The sequence below is a fragment of the Melospiza melodia genome, chromosome 11, assembly GCF_035770615.1.
Source record: "Melospiza melodia melodia isolate bMelMel2 chromosome 11, bMelMel2.pri, whole genome shotgun sequence".
NCBI classification, from domain to species: Eukaryota; Metazoa; Chordata; class Aves; order Passeriformes; family Passerellidae; genus Melospiza; species Melospiza melodia.
Genome location: NC_086204.1, coordinates 28,921,380 through 28,941,747, shown reverse-complemented (window position 1 = coordinate 28,941,747; position 20,368 = coordinate 28,921,380). Strand labels below are relative to the sequence as shown.

The 20,368-nt window shown below is 47.6% G+C and overlaps 1 protein-coding gene and 1 long non-coding RNA gene across 14 annotated transcripts in view; one reads left to right on the top strand and one right to left on the bottom strand.

The window, feature by feature from the left end:
- The window catches only part of NFIA (nuclear factor I A), a 248,614-nt gene that overhangs the window by 193,339 nt on the left and 34,907 nt on the right, over positions 1-20,368 (bottom strand). The window lies entirely within an intron of this gene.
- On the top strand, positions 350-7,325 carry LOC134423311 (uncharacterized). Of its 2 annotated transcripts, XR_010029055.1 has the most exons (4): positions 350-502; positions 2,942-3,012; positions 5,598-5,738; positions 6,327-7,325. It is a non-coding gene; the product is annotated as an uncharacterized LOC134423311 (long non-coding RNA). The 2 variants fall into 2 exon arrangements; XR_010029054.1 differs by having other exon boundaries at positions 5,598-7,325.

Below are 20,368 nucleotides of genomic sequence, written 5' to 3'. Positions count from 1 at the left end.
TTTTTTTTAAACTCTCTGGAACTACTAATCTGTGCAAGGCAGAAGGAGAGGAATTGAAGTACCAGCAGTACCCAGCAAAATACTGGCAATACAGAGAGGCTGTGCCACAGGTGGAGGCTCCGAAAGACTGTTTTAATGGACTAGATACACATTATGTCTGTATTTCTTCACACATAGAACGCGTTATAACAACAGAGAGATTTCTCTAATGACAACAAAATCAAACCTTCCCAACAGCACATCCAAGCAAGAAATAACAATGCTGTCGCTATGCTGCGGAGGAACAAATTCCCCATCTAATAATTCCCTCAACGTTTCCAAACTCCCGCTTTCGGCATCTTTCCCGCACAACGCCGGGAAAGCAGATTCCCTTAATGCACAGGTCATCTGAATTGCACCCCGGCTCGGAGGCGCGCAGACCTCTCTGCTCTGTGCTATGTGACACCTCCTTGTCACCGGGGTCACCACCGCAGGCACGTCCCGGCAGCTGATGCCATTTGTGGTAAGCGCGGCAGCGGCGGCTGGGAGGCCGTGGCGGGGAAGGGAGGGAGGGAGGGAGGAAGAGCATAAAGACACAATTTAGTTAATCACATTATTAAGATCTTCATCACCGAGAGTACTTAGCACATGGAAATAGTCAGTTTACAAGATCCGAGCGGAGCAATCTGTATATTACGCCCGGGACGTTCCAGCGCCGGGAAATATGTAAATGTCATCATCTTAAAAGATAAAGGCATGGAGAGAGCAGGGGGTTTTTTGCATGTAAAGGAAATAAGATGAATGAATAAAGCTGATCAAATGATTAATAGAATCCATAATCTTAATCTTATTATTTCTAAAGAAGCAAAGGCTGTTCAGTTAAGAGCTAGGCGTCTCCATTTCATTAGGGACAATTATATTCCAACTGATCAAGATCTACACCGTGCAGCCCTCACAGCAGACTCATTTTTATATTTCCTGTCATTTCAGCAAGACCAACAAAGTTGTTGATGATTTGCAAGGAGAAAGCTCTGGAGATGGGTGTAAACAGATTTTAAACAACAGATCTGGCCAGGATGATTTAGGACCTCCCCCCTCTGAGGAACACAATGCGAGGCAAAAGCAACCATGTGCCTGTTTCAAGATGTCTAAATCCCAGCCACGCTATCCATCTGAAAGGGGGAAAAAGTAAAAAAAAGAGATGTTTTATAAAATGTTTTCACACCCTGTTGGGTTAAGAGACAGTGGGTATTAATCCTATGGCTGCTTCCCCAGGCTTCCTCTTTGTGGTCAGCAGTGAAGCTGTGGTTGGGCAGAAGGAGGCCAGAGGCATATTTTTTTCCTCTTTTTTTTTTAATTAAAAAAAAAATAGTCTGTGTTAAAACAAGAGAAAGTGGACCGGTTACACAGCAAAGCAAAAACCACAGCCAGCCCTCTCTGCTGTTGCTTTCCCCCTAAATGTGGCCTACAGCGATTCTGCTTTCCAAAAAAAGGTTTAATTTAAACCATACAGTGCTACAAGCTGCCACGTTTCCAAATTCCACATTCCTTTCTAATCTGTGCACTTCAGAACTGACAAATTCTGCTTCCAATGGTACCCAGACTAACTGCGAGGAAGGAATTGCTGCTAACCCATCATTCCTCCCCTCGATAAGGAACACCAGCCCCCCCGCCTGTCCCCAGCCCCTGGATTTTGCTGAACTTTTTAAAATTATCATATTTAAGGGGCCAGATTCAGTGCTTGTAAAATCTTGAGTTCACTTTTCACACAGGGAGAAAAGCATTCCCCGGACTCAGCGAGCGAGGAGGAAGGGAATTCCCAGTCCAGAATAAATCCACATAACTCCCTTGATGGCTTTGGAAAGGCAATTTGCAGCTGCCCAGGCTGTGCCCTGGGTGCTCTGTTTGCAGGAGCCCACACGGAGAAGGGCCACATGGAAAAGGCTCTTCTCTGCTGTACAACCCAGAAACGTGCTGTGCAGAAGAGCCTCCCTCATTTAAAGTTAGGTAAAGTGACACTCTCAGTGAGAACAAGGGGGCAAAGAGGATGTCCTGCTTTGTCCCTGAGCAGGAGTGGCCCACAGTGACACTATGGATGCACGAGGAGTCCCAGATTTTCCTGGAGAGATGGGACCAAAGGCTTCAAGGAGCCCCTGCAGAGCCCCTCCAGCTTAGGGACAGTCTGGTGAAGGGTGACTTGAGTGTCCCCATGGATCCTGGGGCACACACACTGCTCCATCAGCCAAACCCCAGGCTGGAGAAGAATCTGCCCCTTTGAGGCTGGCACAGCCCATGGGGGATTCCCTGGGAACCCACATCCACATCCAATTTCATGCTGTGCCAGGCTGGAGGAGCACCTGGGTCACCACTGTCATCCTGAAAACCACTCACCCACAGGTTTTGGCCTGCAGAGCATTTTAAAGTGATAGTTTTGGCTTGCCCAGCAGGTGAATTTATTTCTGTCCTGGGGTTTTTTGGCCCTCCTGCAGCCCTAGGACACACAACCCTACTCATGACTTGTCACCGCAGCGTGACAGCACGAGCCCTTCAGTAGGGGCTCCCATCTCAACCACCCAACACGACGATTTCAGGGCACATCCACCACAAGTATTTATCCCATCTCCTGCAGACAATCTGCTGCTCGGTGGGGCCCAGGGGAGAGGAGGAGCGGCTGGATGGCTCCGGCTCCAGCGGAGCGCGGGGAGCGCCGCTCGCTCGGGCTCCCACACCTGCTTTCTGCCGGGGCTGCATCCACCATGCAGCGCCTCCTGCCAACCCCGAGCACAGCAAAAGCATATGTCACATCTCAGAAAGCATGGCATTTTCAAACTCCTTTTTTTCTCTTTGCCTTCTGCTTTCTGAGCCGCTAAAGTGCAGACGAGGAACATTTTCAGGCTTTTCTCAAGAGTCAGAAACTCAAGCTTTCATCTTTTTTCTTACTTTTTTTTTTTTTTTATGGCAGCTGAGATACACATGGAAATTTTTGGTTAACCTGGAACCTTAAGGAAAACATCAAACCTGGTGAGGCTCACGGTAAGAGCAACTGCCTGGTCACTGCACGCATCTTAAACCACCGTGTAAATCACAAAATAGTTGAGCTCAATGTTTACTTTCAAGTAATGTCAGAAGTCGAGTGTGGAAGACCAGGTTCTTAGCCAGTGTAAATCCATTTAAGTCGCAAGCTCTTTCCCTGCTCCAGAATCATTGTGTTTATATTCAGACAATACACTCCACAGGCACCAGATGAGTGTTCTTAGCCTCAGCTCAATGATTTTTCTGGAAATGGAAAGAGCTTAGCTGTGGGATCCTTGCCAGGGTAGGAACTCTGCAGGGGGAGTTTTGAGATGGGGATTTTCAATAGGAGTTGGGTTCATATTTTCCTAGTGCTCCTTTAAAAATCCAAAATGATGTTAGCAAACTTGATCAGGTCCTTTTAAAACAGAGAAATAGTATAAAACTGGTATGGAAGATAAACTATACTGATGTGAAATATTCAGATTTAATACTAGCACAAGCCTGAATTTTTGTCACTTCTGCCAGGACAGTCCAATAAGGCCTTAAGTTTGAGTAAATGTCAGTCATTCTCAGTTGTCCCACTAGTAGTCCCACAATGGGACGTGCTAGCCAAAAATGGAAAGGAGGTACAGCATCTGCTTATGTTTAATTTATTTCTGCATTTTGGCGTGTTGTCCTGGGAGAATCAATGTTTTTAAGTGGCTGCATCTTTTTGAGCCAACTTGCTGTCCTTTGCTAACAAATCAAGGACATGTTTCTGGAAATGGAACATACTCCCATTGAAACCAGAGAGGTATAGGTATGGCAACCTTTCATTTTTAAAATTTAGTATGTGTTCTTAGAGTGAAGTTCCCTCAGTTTCACTCAAACTGAACTCTAGATTCCCCCCTTGGACTAAGCCATAATTCTCATTAGCAGGAGTTAACGTGCATGGATCATGGAGGAATAAATCCACTTAGGGCAGGTCAGGAACTCCGGCTAAACCGGAGCGTACAGGGCACCCATTTCCAGTACTCTGGATTTATACAGCATTGCTGATGGTTGAAATCAGCCCACTGCTTTTAATAATTGCAGCTTTGAGCACGTGGGGAAGCCCTGCAAAGCTGGACAGGCCAAGGACCCAACGCCAGCCCTGCATCCCTGGAAGATCCTTCCAAGATTCCAGCCACAGCTTGTCCTGATGATGGCAACAGCATGGGTGCCATCAACTTAACCCCAGGCAGAAGGGAATAACATGCTCCTTTTTTAGGGCTGGTTAAAATAAAGAGCAGAGAGGCTCAGTGCGTACTTTTGATTTCAAATGCTAATTTTGATTTAATAGTAAGCGGCTTGTTTAAGAAGTAAAAGTGGTTCTGAAACACAAAGGTGCTTGGATGTTGTTTTAACTAAAACGGGGCTGATCGCTAGGTTTTTAACAATTTGGTAACAAGAAAAACTGGTCACATGCTGGGACGTTTTATGCCAAGTCTCAGCCAGAGCAAAATTTTATGGCCGAGTTATAAACCCTTGAAAATAAGGGTTTATAATAGAAATGCTGACAGACCCTTAATTATAGCAGCACTAGCGGGCACTGTTGTAATAAGGCCCACATATTTTCCTCTTTGATCATTATTTATAGGATGCATTGGAAATCATCCCATTTACAACTGTATGCCCGCTCGGTTAGGTGGAGTTTTATCCATTAAGAAAGGGAAATACAAAGTCGGCTGCTGAAGAAAGCCGGGGGCTTTACCTCCTGGCGTTCCCGCGGCATTCCAGCCCCGGGCTGCAGGCAGTGACTAATGCCTTTACTCCGCCGGTTTGTATAAGAGGTTGAAGTTCAGGCTGGTGCAGTGCAGCATTCCCCGGGACCTGCTGCCTCTTTAGGCAGGCGATTAATCACTTGATCGATAGACCATATGATTAGGCACTAATAGCTGATAGGAGGAGAGAATAAACAACCATAAATTTGCTTTGTACCTAGTAATCCAAGTGTAAGAGAGGTCAGATAATGGCCACATAAGGTCATGTTGCCTAAGGAGCCCATATGGGAAAGATGGAAGATACATACATTTTTAAATATCTTCAATTATTATTGTATTGCCGGGCAGGATTCGGGCTGCCCATGCGCCCCTCTCCTGGAGCACGGGCAGGCTGCTGTGCTCCAGCACAGGCTGGTATCAAACTACCGCTCCCACATCGAGTTAAAAAAAGCAAAACAACCTCAAAAACCTCAGGCTGTGTGATGATCTCAAACTAAACATCCGCGCTGGCTGAGGCGGGTGTGGGATCAGTGGCCCTGGGAGGTCCTGGGGCTCTGGCAGGACCTGTGTCCCCGTTGGGTCCCCGCTGGGTCTGGCTCCTGGCGAGGGGCGGGTTCCAGCCTGGTCCCAGCCCTGCAGCCCACGGCACCCGGGCAGGATGCTGGGCAGAAAAGCTGTCTTCAAAGGGCCATAAATCTCCGGCTCCCCACCCCCTCGCCTCCGTCCCTGCCTCCTGCCTTTTCTAAGGCTCTCTTCTTCCCCTGCATAAAAAATGGGCTTTTCAGGACTCAAGATGCAAACCAGGTTCAAAGCCTTTTTCTTCCTTCCTTTTTTTTTTTTTTTTTTTTTTTTTTTTAACAGTAAACGCACCCTTTGTCTATGGCAACGAATTTGAGAAGAAACAAAAATGGCTGGTTAAAAAGAAGAAAAAAATACTTCAGTCACCCCAACAAAGGCGAGGAGTTTACAAACCTTCCCCGTCAGCGCCTGGACGCAGGCAAAGTACTTACTTCATTAAGTTGAAACAAAACTCGGCCAGTAAAACCGTCAGCTCCATCCGAGACAACTGCGGGCCCCTTGCAGCACGTTCCCGACTGACCATCAGCAGACTATGGAAATTGCTTTTTCTGCCAAACAATCGTGGGGATAAATGCCCTCCTTTATCTGTGGGGCTATTTCTAAACTCCCCTTTCTCAGTGACAGGACATTCATGGGCTGCAATCTGATTTTGTTGCTTCTCAGTATTAGTGGGAAAAGCACATTCTGGGCTCTCCTGCTGGCACGGATTCCTCCCTCTCCCCCCGCCCTGTGCATTAACTGTGAGCATGGGTGTGTGTAACCACACATCCTCACAATCAAACTTGGGAGGTGAGGATGTTGTTTGCCTGGGTTATAAAATGATTCTGTGCTTCAGATAACGCCGAGGCTCTTGAGGTTCAAAGAGACCGAGATTGGAGCGCTCCCACAATGTCAAGCAATTCAAAATCACTGGAGTGCTGCAAGGACTTTATGTACACTTGACTTTGGGAGTAGACCTGTGCACAATCACTGTGGCACTCCCAATTCCTTTTTTTCTGATTTATTTCACAGGTGCAGTGTACCACAGACCATCCCAGCCACTTGCTGCACCCACCTCAAGAGCAGCTCCTGATCCTCACATCAATGCAGACTTTTAATGCCCTGCCCTGCTCACTTTGGAAGAAAGGCTTCTCCCATTTAACAGAAATTTCTTCCTTTTGAAGATATTAAGGCCCTGGTACAGGTTATCCAGAGGCCCTGTGGCTGCCCCATCCCTGGATGTGTCCAAGGCCAGGCTGGACAGGGCCAACCTGGGATAATGGAAAGTGTCCCTGCCCATGGCAGGGGTGGAATAGGATGGGTTTTAAGATCTCTTCCACTCCAAACCATTCTGGGATTCTAGGATTTTACGGAACACACTTTACTGGGAAGGTCCTGCACATAGGTATTAAAGAATTTGGAGGGTAAACACCAAGCCCCAAGAAAGTCAAGTGCTTGTAAGAGTACAAAGTAAGAGCTCAGTGATCTCCATCACCTTCCTCCAGCAAGATGGAAGTTGTTCCCTTCCTTCTGAGAACAACTACAGCGACCAGAACAAAGTGTTGATTTGACCTAACAAGCAGAATTTTCCTTCTTTTCCTACTTTTTAACTACAAAACATTTTCCCTTGCAATGCCTACTCTTTTGCCTCTTCCTGCTCTGCAGGAGCACTGTGTTCAAAAAGCATCCCTGGTCAGTTCTGCCTGGAAAGCCTAGAAAGGTGCAACCTCCTGCTACAAAATTAAAGGCAAATCCTCCTCCTTAAAAACACCTAGAAGTTTCACTTTAAATATTGATTTCATGTTCATCTGGCAGTATTTGCCCCATCATCCTTCGCTGGGTGCTTCAGCAGAAACACAACTTTTATAACTATCCATTACTCTTGCAAATATTCATGGATGCAATTCCCTTTCCACCCACTGGTGCAGTTGTCTGGTTTCCCCAGCCAGTGCATCCCCAGCCATCTGCTCTATGCTTTAATTTTAAACCTTAACCTAAGAGTAAATGGGTGCTTCCTGGGATAAAATAATTCAGAACTATCCAGTGTATATAAATAAATAGTAGAACAAATGACAATTAATAATAAAAAATATGAAATATTAGTGATCTATGTGGCTGGACTGATTTCTTTCTAATCTTTTCATCTTTCCTCAGGAATCAGTGAGGGAAAGTCTATTCACCTAAGTGCACATCTTCCCCTTCCCACCCTTTACTCCCTTTGGTGGTTAAAGCAGCCAGAGCTGTTATCCTGCAATGTGAAATCTCACGTGCTCTTCAAGGATGCTGACATTTATTTAATTAATTTTCCTCCCGAACTTACACAGTGGGCCTGCATTCAAACAGCGCGCATGAATAATGCAGATTTTAAAACCGCATTATTACAAAGGATGTCAAGTTCACACACTGTCAACACTAATAAACTCCCCAAAGTGCTAAAATCCAGGACACCCGTCCCCCTCCTCATCCCTACATCCCTCTGGAATGATGTGGCAGCCCCCGCTTTGTGCCTGGCCGCCAGCAAAGAGCCTCACGTGGAGCTGGAGGATGGGGACTGACCCCACAGTCCCAGGGAAAAACACAGCACTTGGGGCTTTCATATCCCCAGGGATCAGCAGATCCCAAATCCATGTCTTACCCCTATTTGTTGTTGTTGCTGCTGTGGGACCATGGGGCTGTGCAGGGCAGGGGTGGCCCCAGCCCCTTCCCTGACCACTTGCAATCTAATTTAAGACACGGAAAAACAAGTGAGTGAGACAAACACCCGGAGGAATGGGGTAAGAGTAACAAGGTCACATTGCTGCGCCGGCAGCTATTGCCAAACTTGCAAATTATCTGCAAGTTATTTATATATAAAATAATTAAAATCAGCTGTCCCATCCTGCCATCCCATGTCTCTGTCGCAGGTCTGCTCGTGCCTCGCACGCCATGCAGTGGGATAATCTGGGAGCTGTGGAGGACGTGGCTGCAGGGACTGCGGCTGGGACCTGGGGTGCACCAGGGAGGGTGGCCAGAATGCCCTGGGGACATGCAGCCACATTCCCCCTGGGGCATGGGCTGGGCTGGCACGCTGAGGGTCTGTGCAGAGAAGGCTTCCAGAGACACGTAAGAGGTGCAGGGGATGAGCATCCCTAATCTGGCCATGACTCAATGCTATTTTCAGAATCATGGAATCATTAAGGTTGGAAAAGCCCTCTAAGATCATTGAGTCCAACTGTTCCTCCAGCTCTGCCAAGCCCACCACTAACCCATGTCCCCAAGCACCACATCCGACATGGTTTTTGAACACTTCCAGGGATGGTGATTCCACCACTTCCCTGGGCAGCCTGTTCCAAAACTATCGCTATTTTCAGAAAGTGAAACACATCAAAACAACCCAGTGAGCAGGATCCAGGAGCTGAACTCGAGCCACACCAATGAAAGAATAAAATATTCTCGGTGCCTGGCAGACACAAGCACTTTTGATGCCCTTTTCCCAACTCTGTGAAATACTTTCACCCCAGGCACCATCCTGCATGAAAGCAAAATGAAGGGGGAGTATGAATGCTTCCTGAGGTCTCTGCTAAAGCATTAATAATGTTTAAAACTTTATATTCTACCAGCAGGTTTGAGATGCATTAACTACCCAACAGACAGACTTTCTTGGCTCAGAATTACAGACTGACACCACCTGAAAATGTTTGACTCCCCTACACTTAGTACAGATGAAAAACACCACAAAATCCCTGGATAAAAATTCTGCCTTGGCATAGAGCTGTGGTAGTGTTTGGGGTTTGTTTTTGGTTTTGTTTTTTTTTCATATAAGCAGATAGTGATAGGAAAAGGGGAAACAGTTGTAAATTAAAATAGGAGAAATTTAGATTCGATCTTCAGAAGCAATTCTTCACTATGAGGGTGATGAGGCACTGGTACAGGAGGCCCAGGGAAGTTGTGGATGCTGCATCCCTGGAAGTGTTAAAGGCCAGGATGGACAGGGTTTGGAGTTACCTGGTCTAGTGGAAGGTGTCCCTACGCATGGCAGGGGGTGGAATGAGATAAGCTTTAAGGTCCCTCCCAACCCAAACCATTCTGTGAAGAGCACTCAGCCCCAGGAGGGCTCTGCATGCTGCTGCTACCCATTTTTCCCATTTCTAATGATTCCACGATGCCAAAATACTTCATGTTTCGAGCATCCAGGAGCCAGGAGGGCAGTGAGACTCAGATCACAGCAGAGTCTAGAAGCTGGAAGGATTATTTATGGCTCCCAAAGCCTTTGAGATGCCTGGGTGTCATTTACTTTCCTTTCCTTGCCCATAGATAGCAGAGCTGCCTTCCCAGGTAGCAGCAAGTCAGCCAAGCAGCTGCATTTCAACCTGGACAGATAAGAAGAGATCAGGATGGCAAGAGGTCATCCTCAGGGACATCCCTGATCTCTGCCCTGGGCATGAGGTCACCCTGATCCTACTGCTTCTCTTACACCGTCTCCTGCCCTTACTTGACATGCAGCAGGAGCAGGAAACACTACAGGCAAATGTGACAAGTGTCCCAACAGCTCTCCAGCAGGGGAATGTCCCAGGCAGTGGGCTCTGGACCCTCTGCCTTCCCCATCCCACCCAGCCCAACTCTGGTGTTTTGTGCTAGTTAAAGGGGACTGAGCTTTTTTCCACAAGTATCGAGAGCTAAGAGCTTTGCTGAGTCAGTTTTGAAAACAATCAACGTACTGGACATGCTCTGTTTTTCTACAGCACGTGAGAGCACCCAGTGGTGGCAGAAAGTTTGTGGGTGACAGCCCAGTCCTTCGTGCCCTGGGAGCTGCAGGCTGGCCCCGTGTGAGACGCACGATGCAGACACACAGTGAGACAGGATGTCTTCCCGCAGAAAGACCAAGTAAATAGTGTATAATGACAGGATTTCTATTATTGATGCTTCAGCAAATCATCTTGGATCCTCCGAGGATCAATTAATCATTGGGATTGTCAACACCCAACCCCATGTTCTAAGTTTTTGCCATCCAACTCTCCCATCCTCCCGTAGACACAAATGATGCTGGGGGCACGGTGCCAAACGAAGCGGAAAAAGAAAGAAGGGGAAAGAAAGCCCCGAACAGAGAGGCTGTTGTCAGGGCTGGACCCTGGCGTTGGCGAGGAAGATCAAATGCAGCTGCCCCCATGGCTGCATGTGGTTAAGCCCGCCGTGCCTGAGGGCAGGCGGGATGGGGAGCAGCCAGGCAGCCTACGACGGGCACAGATAATTAAATCATCCGATTGCCGGGCAGGCCACATTAAGAAGCTCATCGGTTTGCATGTGGCCCCTTGCTGTGGCCACCCGTGAGCTAAGTCTTGCCTAGATGCTAGTAGACAATTAAGACAAATTGTATGGCTGAAGATCAGACTAGAGCACTGCCAATGCCATTGCCTGGAAGCTCTGCTGAAGAATGAGGGCACATGTGTGTGGGAACCAAGGCTCGGAAGAGAGCTTTTAATGAACAACGTGCCAGCACTTGTTGCCAGAACACACTCTTCATTTCAGCTCTTGGAGAAAACAAAACCCTTAAAACCAGAGTTTACTACATTTCACTGATCTTCAATATGGCTGGAACTTCAGGATGCTTCTCCTCAAGCTAAGTTTGTATCAGTGAAAATATGCTTCTTGTTAAAGAAACTATTTAAAATGTGGAATCTAAAATCAAGCAAAAATAGCAGACAGTATGTTCAGCTTCAAAATTGGCTTGCACTCAACCAAGTATACCATAAACAGAAGGCAGAACTGACTATTTTTATCTTAACAGCCCTTGGGTGATTAAAATTTGGGGCCAGAATAAACAATTTTTTTCCCCATTCCTTGCAAGAGAATATGTGACATGGGCTTGGAGTCCTTTCTAATTTTTTAACTCCCTTCCTAGCTATTAGTTGTTTGCATTAGAAACGTTCCCATGTACCCGACAGCGCAAAGGCTGCATTGCAGCAGGCACGGTATGAATTATAGGAACACACAGACCACTGTGCCCTGCAGAGATTACAGCGCAAGATAAGCCAAAGACAACAACAAAGTGCTAAGAGGGAGCAGGTGAAAAGTTAACAGGGAGAGGAATGCACAGATACACAGCATATGGGATTTTTGTTTATGAGGTGCAGTGTCACGGACAGCCCCTGCGACCCAAGGACACGTGGGAGATGAGGGTCCTGAAAATGCACCCTGGATGGAAAGTACCAGAGAGGTCAGAGAAGGTGCTGAGTGAGGGAGACACAGAGGGAATCCAAACCAAGGGACAAGGAAGGCTGGAGGAGGGAGAAGGGAGAGGGGGCAGGACAAAGGACACGGGTGAGTAGAGATGTGAGTGCTACGGGAGAACGTGGCTGGGAGATGCTCTGAGGGACAGCACAGCCAAGGTCAAAGGCCAGGGATGAAATCCAGCATCAACGTGAAACAGGGTAGATGGAAGAGACTGAGAAAATCCAGTCCATGGAATTTACAGCCTTGCAGCAACCAAGACTAGTGAAAAAGAGCAATCATGTGTTGAGGGATGGGCAAGGAGGGAGAAGGGGAGGTACAGACTGTCTGCATGTTTGCAGAACAAGAAGTCAAAGATGCAGCCCTGGCTTTGGGCATCCATTGGCAGTGATTCCAGAGACTGAAGGAAGGAGAAGAAGTGGCAATGGGAAGAGGAGGAAAAAAGGAATTAATTTTTGATGGTGTTAAATAATGCTGAGGGTTTAACTCTTCAGCAGAAGCAGCTGTAGGAAGGGACTGAGCCATGGGACTGAGCAGGATGGGAGCAATGGACTTGGCATTATGGGAGCTGGAACCAGGGGAGCAGAAGGAAATTATTTGGAAGGTGTAGAGGAGGAAGCCTAAATGAGGATTTTGGGATACCTCCAACCCAAGGGAACAAGAGCTTCTAACATTCACTGAGATGTCTGTGGCAGATATTTGGGTCTCTCTACAGCAGCAGCCCACAGATTTGTTGGGACACAATCCACCATCAACCCACAGAACTTCCTCAGACTTCATGAATGTGACTCCCCATCTTTTTGTTACAAGCTACATGCTTTAATACTTAACACATGAATGCTACAATTAACGTTTCATGGTGTAGGAACTGCTAAGTCCTGCTGTGAGGACCCCCCAGCAATATTTATTTATAAACAAGTAAGATGAAATATTTCCTTAAAAAAATCTCTTTAAAACTGTGCAGATGTTGAAAATTATGCCAAACAGACATGATATACAGAAGGCCCAAAGAGTTCTCAGTCAATCCACCTGAGAGAGTCAACACCTGTGTTTCTGAATAACATTATATTCCCATATAATAATAGTAATTGGAGGAGAGGAATTATCCAACAAACTCTTTTTTCCTCATCCTTGTCCTCCTTTCTCCACACCCTAATCATGTCTACTCAAACTCATTCAAATCTGCATTATTATTTCTGCTTCTTTTTAAGTAACATCATTGTTCCTAACTTCCACCTCCAGCTCAGTGTAATTTCTCCAGTTTAGCATGTTCCCATTCGCAGGGTGTCAGCAGAAAGGGCTTCTTACTCCAGGAAAGCCATTGCATATGCAATAAACAAATAGCCTTTGACATCCTGGTTAATTATATCAGTTAGCGACAATCTCACATGCATGAATGCTGTGCTAATGAAAACACTTTGGCATGCAAAGCAGGACCCATCAAGACATTGAAGTGTCCAAACCTGCGAAGTAGAAACAGCACAGCCCATGGAATACAGCAGGACTTTGCAGCTACCCTCAAAAGGAGCATGGATGGATGGCAATGTGGTCAGGTTGGACTCTAAACAAGGCACAGCAGGAGCCTTAGGTGCTGTACAGTTTGATTTCATAGAAGGGAAGGCATAAATTAAGAATTTAATCCTGCACCACTGGTGAGAATGGTGATGAAGGCAGTGATGAAGGCATCTTAGCAATACAGCATCTTTATCTTCTATAAAGCACTTCTATAAAGCACGAGCACCCTATGAAGAGCATGAACCCAACCATGCTTCTTAAACTTCCAAACCAAGTGCTCTCCTGAATTTCACTGTCCATTTTCCTACATTCCAGCTGAGCTAGACACCAAGCAGGACCTCCACCCTGGGCACTTCTTCTGCAGCCCACTTACCTCCTCATCATGGTGGTCCACCTGTGCCAAGGCTCCCAACAGCCACGCGAGGAGCCTCAAGCCTTTCCCCCCACCAACCCAGGATCGCTCCAAAACAGATCTTCTTGTGACAACCACATTCCAACCTGCTCCAGAGGAGCAGCTGGGGGGGCAGGCTCCACGTCCCAGCCCAGGAGCCCTGTGGAGCCTCAGCCCTGGTGCACATGTGCTGTGCAGATGGACACGGAGCGTGCTGCCTGCTGCCGCAGCCCCATGCGTGCTCCCTGCGTGCTCGCTGTGCAGCCAATTTGTATCTTTACCACAGCCATTCGTCCAAGACTCATGAACGTCTGCAGCCAAAAACATGGAGAAATGAGGAAAATGGAGGTGAAAAGCCTCAGGAAGCATGTGCAAAGAAGGCAGAAGAAATGCAGGGATTGCCACCACCTTCCACATCCTCGTGGTCGAGAGCCCTTTTGCAGCTGGATGAGGACCCATCCTCTGCACAAATCCTGACTTCCCTCAATGTCTCCATCTCTGTGGTCACACCAAACCCTTTTTTATTTCCAGCCTCTCCTCTTTCAGCTACGTAGGCTCATCCCTCTCACCAAGCCCTGACATGGTCCACTTGGTCTACTCAAAGAGAAAAACCACAGTCCTTGGAGACCCAGTCTCCTTCCATCCAGTAACACTATTCAGAGCTAACCACAGTCATAATGTACTGACAGTTAAACTGCTTTTATCTCTTTTCTTTTCCACAAAGTTCTCACACAATAATCCCCTGTCATATTTTTTACCAATAAAATATATGAATAGCTAATCTGGTGGCTAGCTACAGTCGTACAGATCTTCCCTTATAATGACTTCCACAGTGAAATAACAAAATCCCTATCAAAGACAATCTTTTAATGGCTGTTAGAAAGACTGTCTCTACCCTGATGCTTGCCAAAAATTTGGTTTTGCCTCCCTTGTCCCCTCATATGACAGAGAGAATGGACTAACCCTAAATTTAGAATACACAGGATTACCAAGCATTTAACAACAGAAAACTTCCCCTACATTGTTTAGCCTAGAGACATCCAAGTGCCAGAGCCAAGGAATGTTCTTCCCCACCTCCTTTTAGCCACACACTGAAAAAGAGAAGTTTTTAATCAAAACTGGCACTTCTGAGCTTGCAGTTGGTGGCAGCTCCCTTCTCCAATCAATGACATCACGTTGGACTGTGGCAGCAAGCGAGTGCCACGGGGGCTATGAGCAAAGCTGTGCTGGGTTTTGGCACTGGCCTAGCAATCCTAAAAAGCAGCTTGGTGTTTACAAACCAAGGCTGAGCTGTGCCCGGCCTTGGTGAGCTGGGCAGAGAGTGGGAGTGAGGATGCTCCAGGCCATGAGCTGGAGGCAAGGACAGGCAGTGATCCCTGCCACCAACAGCACTGCCAGCACCCTTGCTGAAAAGTTTAAAAAGGATTTTAAAAGTGCCCAAAGCTGTAAAATTATTTCAAAAATGCCAAAACCCTTGCTTGGTGACAGTGAGCTTCTTCATTTACCAGACACTTCAGCCCCACTCATCTTCCCCTTCACTCCTTCACCTTTCCCAATCCCTAACAGCTCCTGGAAAGCTGTGCATAGACCATAGCCCAAAAAACCCACTGCCATGGGGGGACTTTATGCTGCTGGAGGATTTTCCAAGGATGGAAAGGGCTGTGGGGCTTGGGCAGGAGGACATGAGGGGGATGCCAAAGCCAGCACACCAAGGAGTCCCATTCAAGGCAAACCCCAAGGAAGCTGCAGAGCTGAGAGGAGACTGAAGAGGTCTTGGAGAACTGACCAAGGAGATCTTCCAGTTCACAGCAAGAAACTTCTGTGCCAACTGCATCATCAAAAGCCCTGCACAAACTCTGCCCTTGCCAGTGGGGAGATGAAGGCTGACGATGAGGAGACCCAGGGCAAGGCCAGCACCTCTAGGAGAGGTCACCTGCACAGTGAGCCCAGCAGGCACTTCCACTGATCATAAACAACCAGGCACAACACAAGGGGAGCTCTGCAGCCCTGACCAGCCCCAGCCCAGTTGCTGTTCTCCTGCACAGAAAGTGCTTTTGTGGGTTTGCCAATATTGCAAAACCACGGCGCGCACTGGGTGAGGAACTGGAGCCCTGTCCGTGCTCAGAGCTCAAGGATGCCCTTGTGCCCTTCCCTGCTCAGGCCACATCTTCCCAAAGCCCTTTCACATCACTCAGAGGATTCTGCTTCGGGTTTCGTGGGCAACACAAGAACCTAAAGCACTTTGGGAGGATGGTGGCTCATTACTGCAGGAACTTGGGTTCTCCAGAGGTAATTTACTGCAGGGAAGGACTTCCCGGCTGTGGCCAGACCAGGAGGATTTTTAAATTACTTTCTTTATGTACCCAGCTCTGGGGGCTGGACCAATCATTGCAACAGCTCTTCTGAGTTGTGGATCACCAGGTCATCAGGCCAGGAGGCTGGGAATGCCATGCCACTATCTCAACAGGGGAAGACTTAAGGAAAGTTCATTCTAATTAATTAAAATTGTGAATTTAAAGTGGATTAATTAAACTGCATTAAATCCCTGTGTAAACTCCTCACTCAAGACTTTAAAGTGTCTTTATTAAATTGCTAAAGCAAAATTCAGCTAAACCAAATTAAGGCTGTTTCATTTCTAAATGACAGTGTCTACACGAGGATGTAATGCAGTTTAGATAATCCACTTTAAAAGTTATTTCACATCCATTTCAATTGTCCCCGTGTAGACAAGCCCGAGGAATTCTGTCGCTCATGAGCCTGTGTACAAATATGGGTAACAACAGGACCTTTTTGAGATTGCCTTTTTAGGAGATTATTTCCAAATATCCTCATGGACAAAAGAGCAAAGAATTGATTGAGCAAAGAGGGAGGGCATGGAGGGACAGCACAAGGGGGAATGGCTTTAACTGAAAGAAGGCAGGTTTGGATAAGATTATTAGGAAAAAATACTTCCCTGTGAAGTTGGGGAGGCCTTGGTGCAGGTTGTCCAGAGAAACTGTGGCTGCCTCATCCCGGGAAGTGTCCAAGGCCAGGCTGGATGGGGCTTGGAGCAACTTGGTCCAGTGGAAAGTGTCCCTGCCCATGGCAGGGGTGGGACTGGATGGGCCTTGAGTTCTCTTCTAACCCAAACCATTCTGTGATTCTGTGATTTTCAGAGAGAATGGGGCAGGGAAGGACAGCACGCACCCATGGGCTAACAGAGAGCAGTGCGACAAACATCCCTGGGAGATGGGGAGATGTGGAGGAAAGAAAGAGACATGCACAGACAGGACAGCATTTTGTAAGTGGAATCGTGTACCCAAAGTAGCTCTGACTGTACCACAGCGAGATGTTTATGTTCCCAAGAGGGAAAAGTGGAGTTTAAAGATGAAACAGTGGAGATGAGGAAAATGGAAAGTGCTGAACACGATGCCTGTAGTAGGTGCAGAGAGGTGGCAGGTTCACCAGCCACAGTGACGTTGGCACTGGAGGATGCAGAGACATTCCCTAATCACACCAAAGCTGCCAAGTGGAATGGGGGCGCAGCCTTGGACCCCTTCCCCATGCCAGGCTTTACCCACAGCCCTCTGGCAACAAGGAGAGGACTCTGGCTGCATTTGGCAAAGCTGAGGGATTAGGGGCATCCACGGAGCCCACTGGGATCTGCACAGGGGAGCCTGTGGGGCAGCAGCACTGAGGGTCTCCTCTCATCCAGCAGATCCACAGCCCCTCAGTTTTACAGGGAACAGCCATCAATGTGCAAAAATGTATTTTGGGGGAGCTGAAAGCCCCAGGGGTTCAGGTTTTGGGAGAACTCTTTGTCCCTACACTCTGGGCAGCTGCAGAAGGCAAAGGGTTAAGGCAGTCCTGTGGTTTACAGTTTAGTAGCAGCAGCAGCACAGACCTTTGCAGGGAGGCTGGAGAGGCTGGAATAACTGCTGGCTGGAGCTGCAGCATGTCCAGAGGCAACAGCAATAAAAACAGAGTGGATTACATCCTTTTAGAAACCCTCCAGAAAAAAAAAAAAAAAAAGAAAAAGAAAAAGAAAAAAGAGGAAAACAAGAGAGTAGGAAGAAAAAAAAAGGGAACGCCAGAAAGCGCAAACCACAGATTCTGTCTGTTGGCTGCTTTTTGATAAGCTCTGCTCCAAACACAATGCTAATGAGCGTGAGGGACATCCTCTGCGTGGGGCGGCTGCTTGACCGCATTTTGTCTGCATGTGGCTGATTTCCTCACCCACTGCCAAGCCCCGTGGCATCGCTCCCCGCTGGGGCTTTTCCTTCAGCTCCTCGCCCAGCCCGGCCTGCATCGCTCCCCCAGCGCATGTGAGTCAGCAGTAACCGAAGGAAAGGGCTGAGGGGGAACAAACACGCTGCAAACTCTCCCTCCCCAGCTCTGCAGGGTCGCTGCGTGCTGCCCGTGTGAGCTCCGGGACGGGCAGCTTCCGAACTCTTTTCATATTAGCACCATATGATTATTTTGTTTTCCTGGTTGATCCTAAAGTCCACCCAGCTCCTGGTGTTAATTTGCCCTTTGCCAAAGCCAGAGCTGCCCGCTTTTATACTGCTGGGATCTTTACAAACCCACTGGTGATTGCTTTCCCAAGGCATCTACTGGGTTGCGTATAATTCCTCTAATTAAATGTAAAGGAGAGATGGTTTGGTGGAGCACCATTCCATCATTTTCCCTCTCGCTTCACGCTGTGGACTTTAATGAGGACCTAAAACACCATCTTGACTTGGCTTTAGTTTCAGGCCAGATGAGCTTTGCTTGTTAAGACGGTCTTTGCTTGTCAGGAAAAATAGCTTTATTAAGGTCATGTAACGCAGAGGGTTTGATTAAAGCTAATCAAGGAAGAAAACCAGACCAGAGTGGTGTGAATCAAACTTACTGCGACATGTTTAACATAACTTCACCTCCCCTATCTGTTGAAAGCAGACAGAAGTAAGATCAGGTTACCCAGAAGAATGCCTGAGTCGGGGGAGCGCGCAGTGCACTGTACAACATCGTGTAGCGCCATACAACATCCTACAGCACCCTACAACCTTGTGTAGCACTGTAGGTAGTGTAGCACTGTACATTTACAGCCCTGTACCACCTGGTGTAGCACTGTGAAATGTCCTGTAACGTTGTACAACATTGTGTAGTGCCATACAATATCCTACAGCACCCTATAATGTTGTGTAGCATTGTAAGTAGTGTAGCACTGTACATTTACAGCACTGTACCACCTTGTGAAATGTTCTGTAACACTGTACAACATTGTGTAAGTACTGTACAACATCCTAAAGCACCCTACAACTTTGTGTAAAACTGTAGGTAGTGTAGCACTGTACATTTACAGCACTGTATCACCTTGTGTAGCACTGTGAAATGTCCTGTAGCACTGTACAACATTGTGTAGCACTGTACAACATCCTACAGCACCCTACAGTGTTGTAGGTAACGTAGCACTGTCCACTGTACAGCGCTGCACAGCACCATACAGCCCCACACTGCACTGCACAGTGCCATACAGCTGTGTAGGGTGCCTCACAGCACCATTTAGCACCTCAGAGCAGAGTTGTGCAGTGCTCACAGCACCTCAGAGCAACACACCACAGGGTACAGCCCTGCAGAGCGCTGCACAGCTCCCTCGGTGCCATACAGCACTGTATGGCCCCACAGAGCACACACAGCTCTGTACAGCACCGTGCAGATTAACCCACGCAGGGCTTCCTGGGAGCGACCTGGCTGACTCCAGCCCTGCTCCCAATCCTCGTTAGCCAGGCTGTCCCAGCACAGGGTAATTGCCACACAGCAGAGCAGAGGTGGCCAGGCGGCCCTGGAATGCTCACCGTGCCAGCTGCTAATCCAGAGGGGTTCCACACCTAAATAATGGGGCATGGCAGCAAGGGCCATGCTCCCTACAGAGGAGACTCCATCCCTGAGGTTCTTTTGGGCTTTTTTGTCAAGGGGATGGGAGTTTTACAGAGAACGCAGGGGTGTTTTTCAAATCCAAAGGGCTGTCCCGTCACTGAGACTCATTATGGAGGCGCCTCCGGTTTGGATTTACTGGATATATTTTTCCATATTTTCCTCTAGGGACCCACAGCTGGGAGCTTGCCCTGCTTTCTCTGTGCACACCAACCACTGGGCTCCTTGCTTTTACTTTTACTTTATCCTTACTATGAGGTGTCAACAAATGCAGACAGGGCGGTCCGAGAAAATAACTGGGGAGAGACGGGAAAAAACAAACTAAGTGCTGGTTCATAATTTTGGAGATTCTCTGAGAAACCTACACCTCCAGTCAGCAGCCAAACACCATCAGCCAGGCCCTCGAGCTCCCCTGACTGCAAAATATCCATGCTTTGGAAAACAGGGATGAACTCCAGCCCTCTGCACATGCAGAGACTGAGGGACATTGTCCCACCCGGTGCGATCTGGGTCCGGCCGAAGCATCCCCCAGCTGCCAAAAGCAAAACTGCCAATCCAATAATCTCCAGTTTTTGGTTTTCTCCTGAGCCCCTGGGTGGAAGGAAAACGCTGACGGATGTTTGAGACGCGAGCGGATTAAGCTGCAAGGTACAAGCTCTCACAAGCAAAAGCAATTAAACCTGGGCTTTTTGTTGTTGGGTTTTGTTTTTTTTTTTTTTTTTTCAAGAGAAAAGTCAGAAACTCAGCACTGTGGAAGGGGCTTTTTAAGGATAATTTTCTCCAGAGAAGTTCAGGAACTCCAAACATACACAGGGATATCCTGCTTAGGACAAGGCTCAGCATTAAAAAAACACAGTCTAAACAAAAACGTGGGACTACTCCCCTGCTCCAGCCCCGCTGCTCGGCGAAGGATGGACAGGAAATTACCAGCAGTGGCATGGGGGCTGCTGCCAAGAGGCAGCACAGAAACAAAAGACCCTCTATTGTGTAGGAAAACCTGACATCCATCCCCTCTGCTATACTCTGAGCTCCCATAAACCTTTCCTGTGAGATATGATTTATGGGA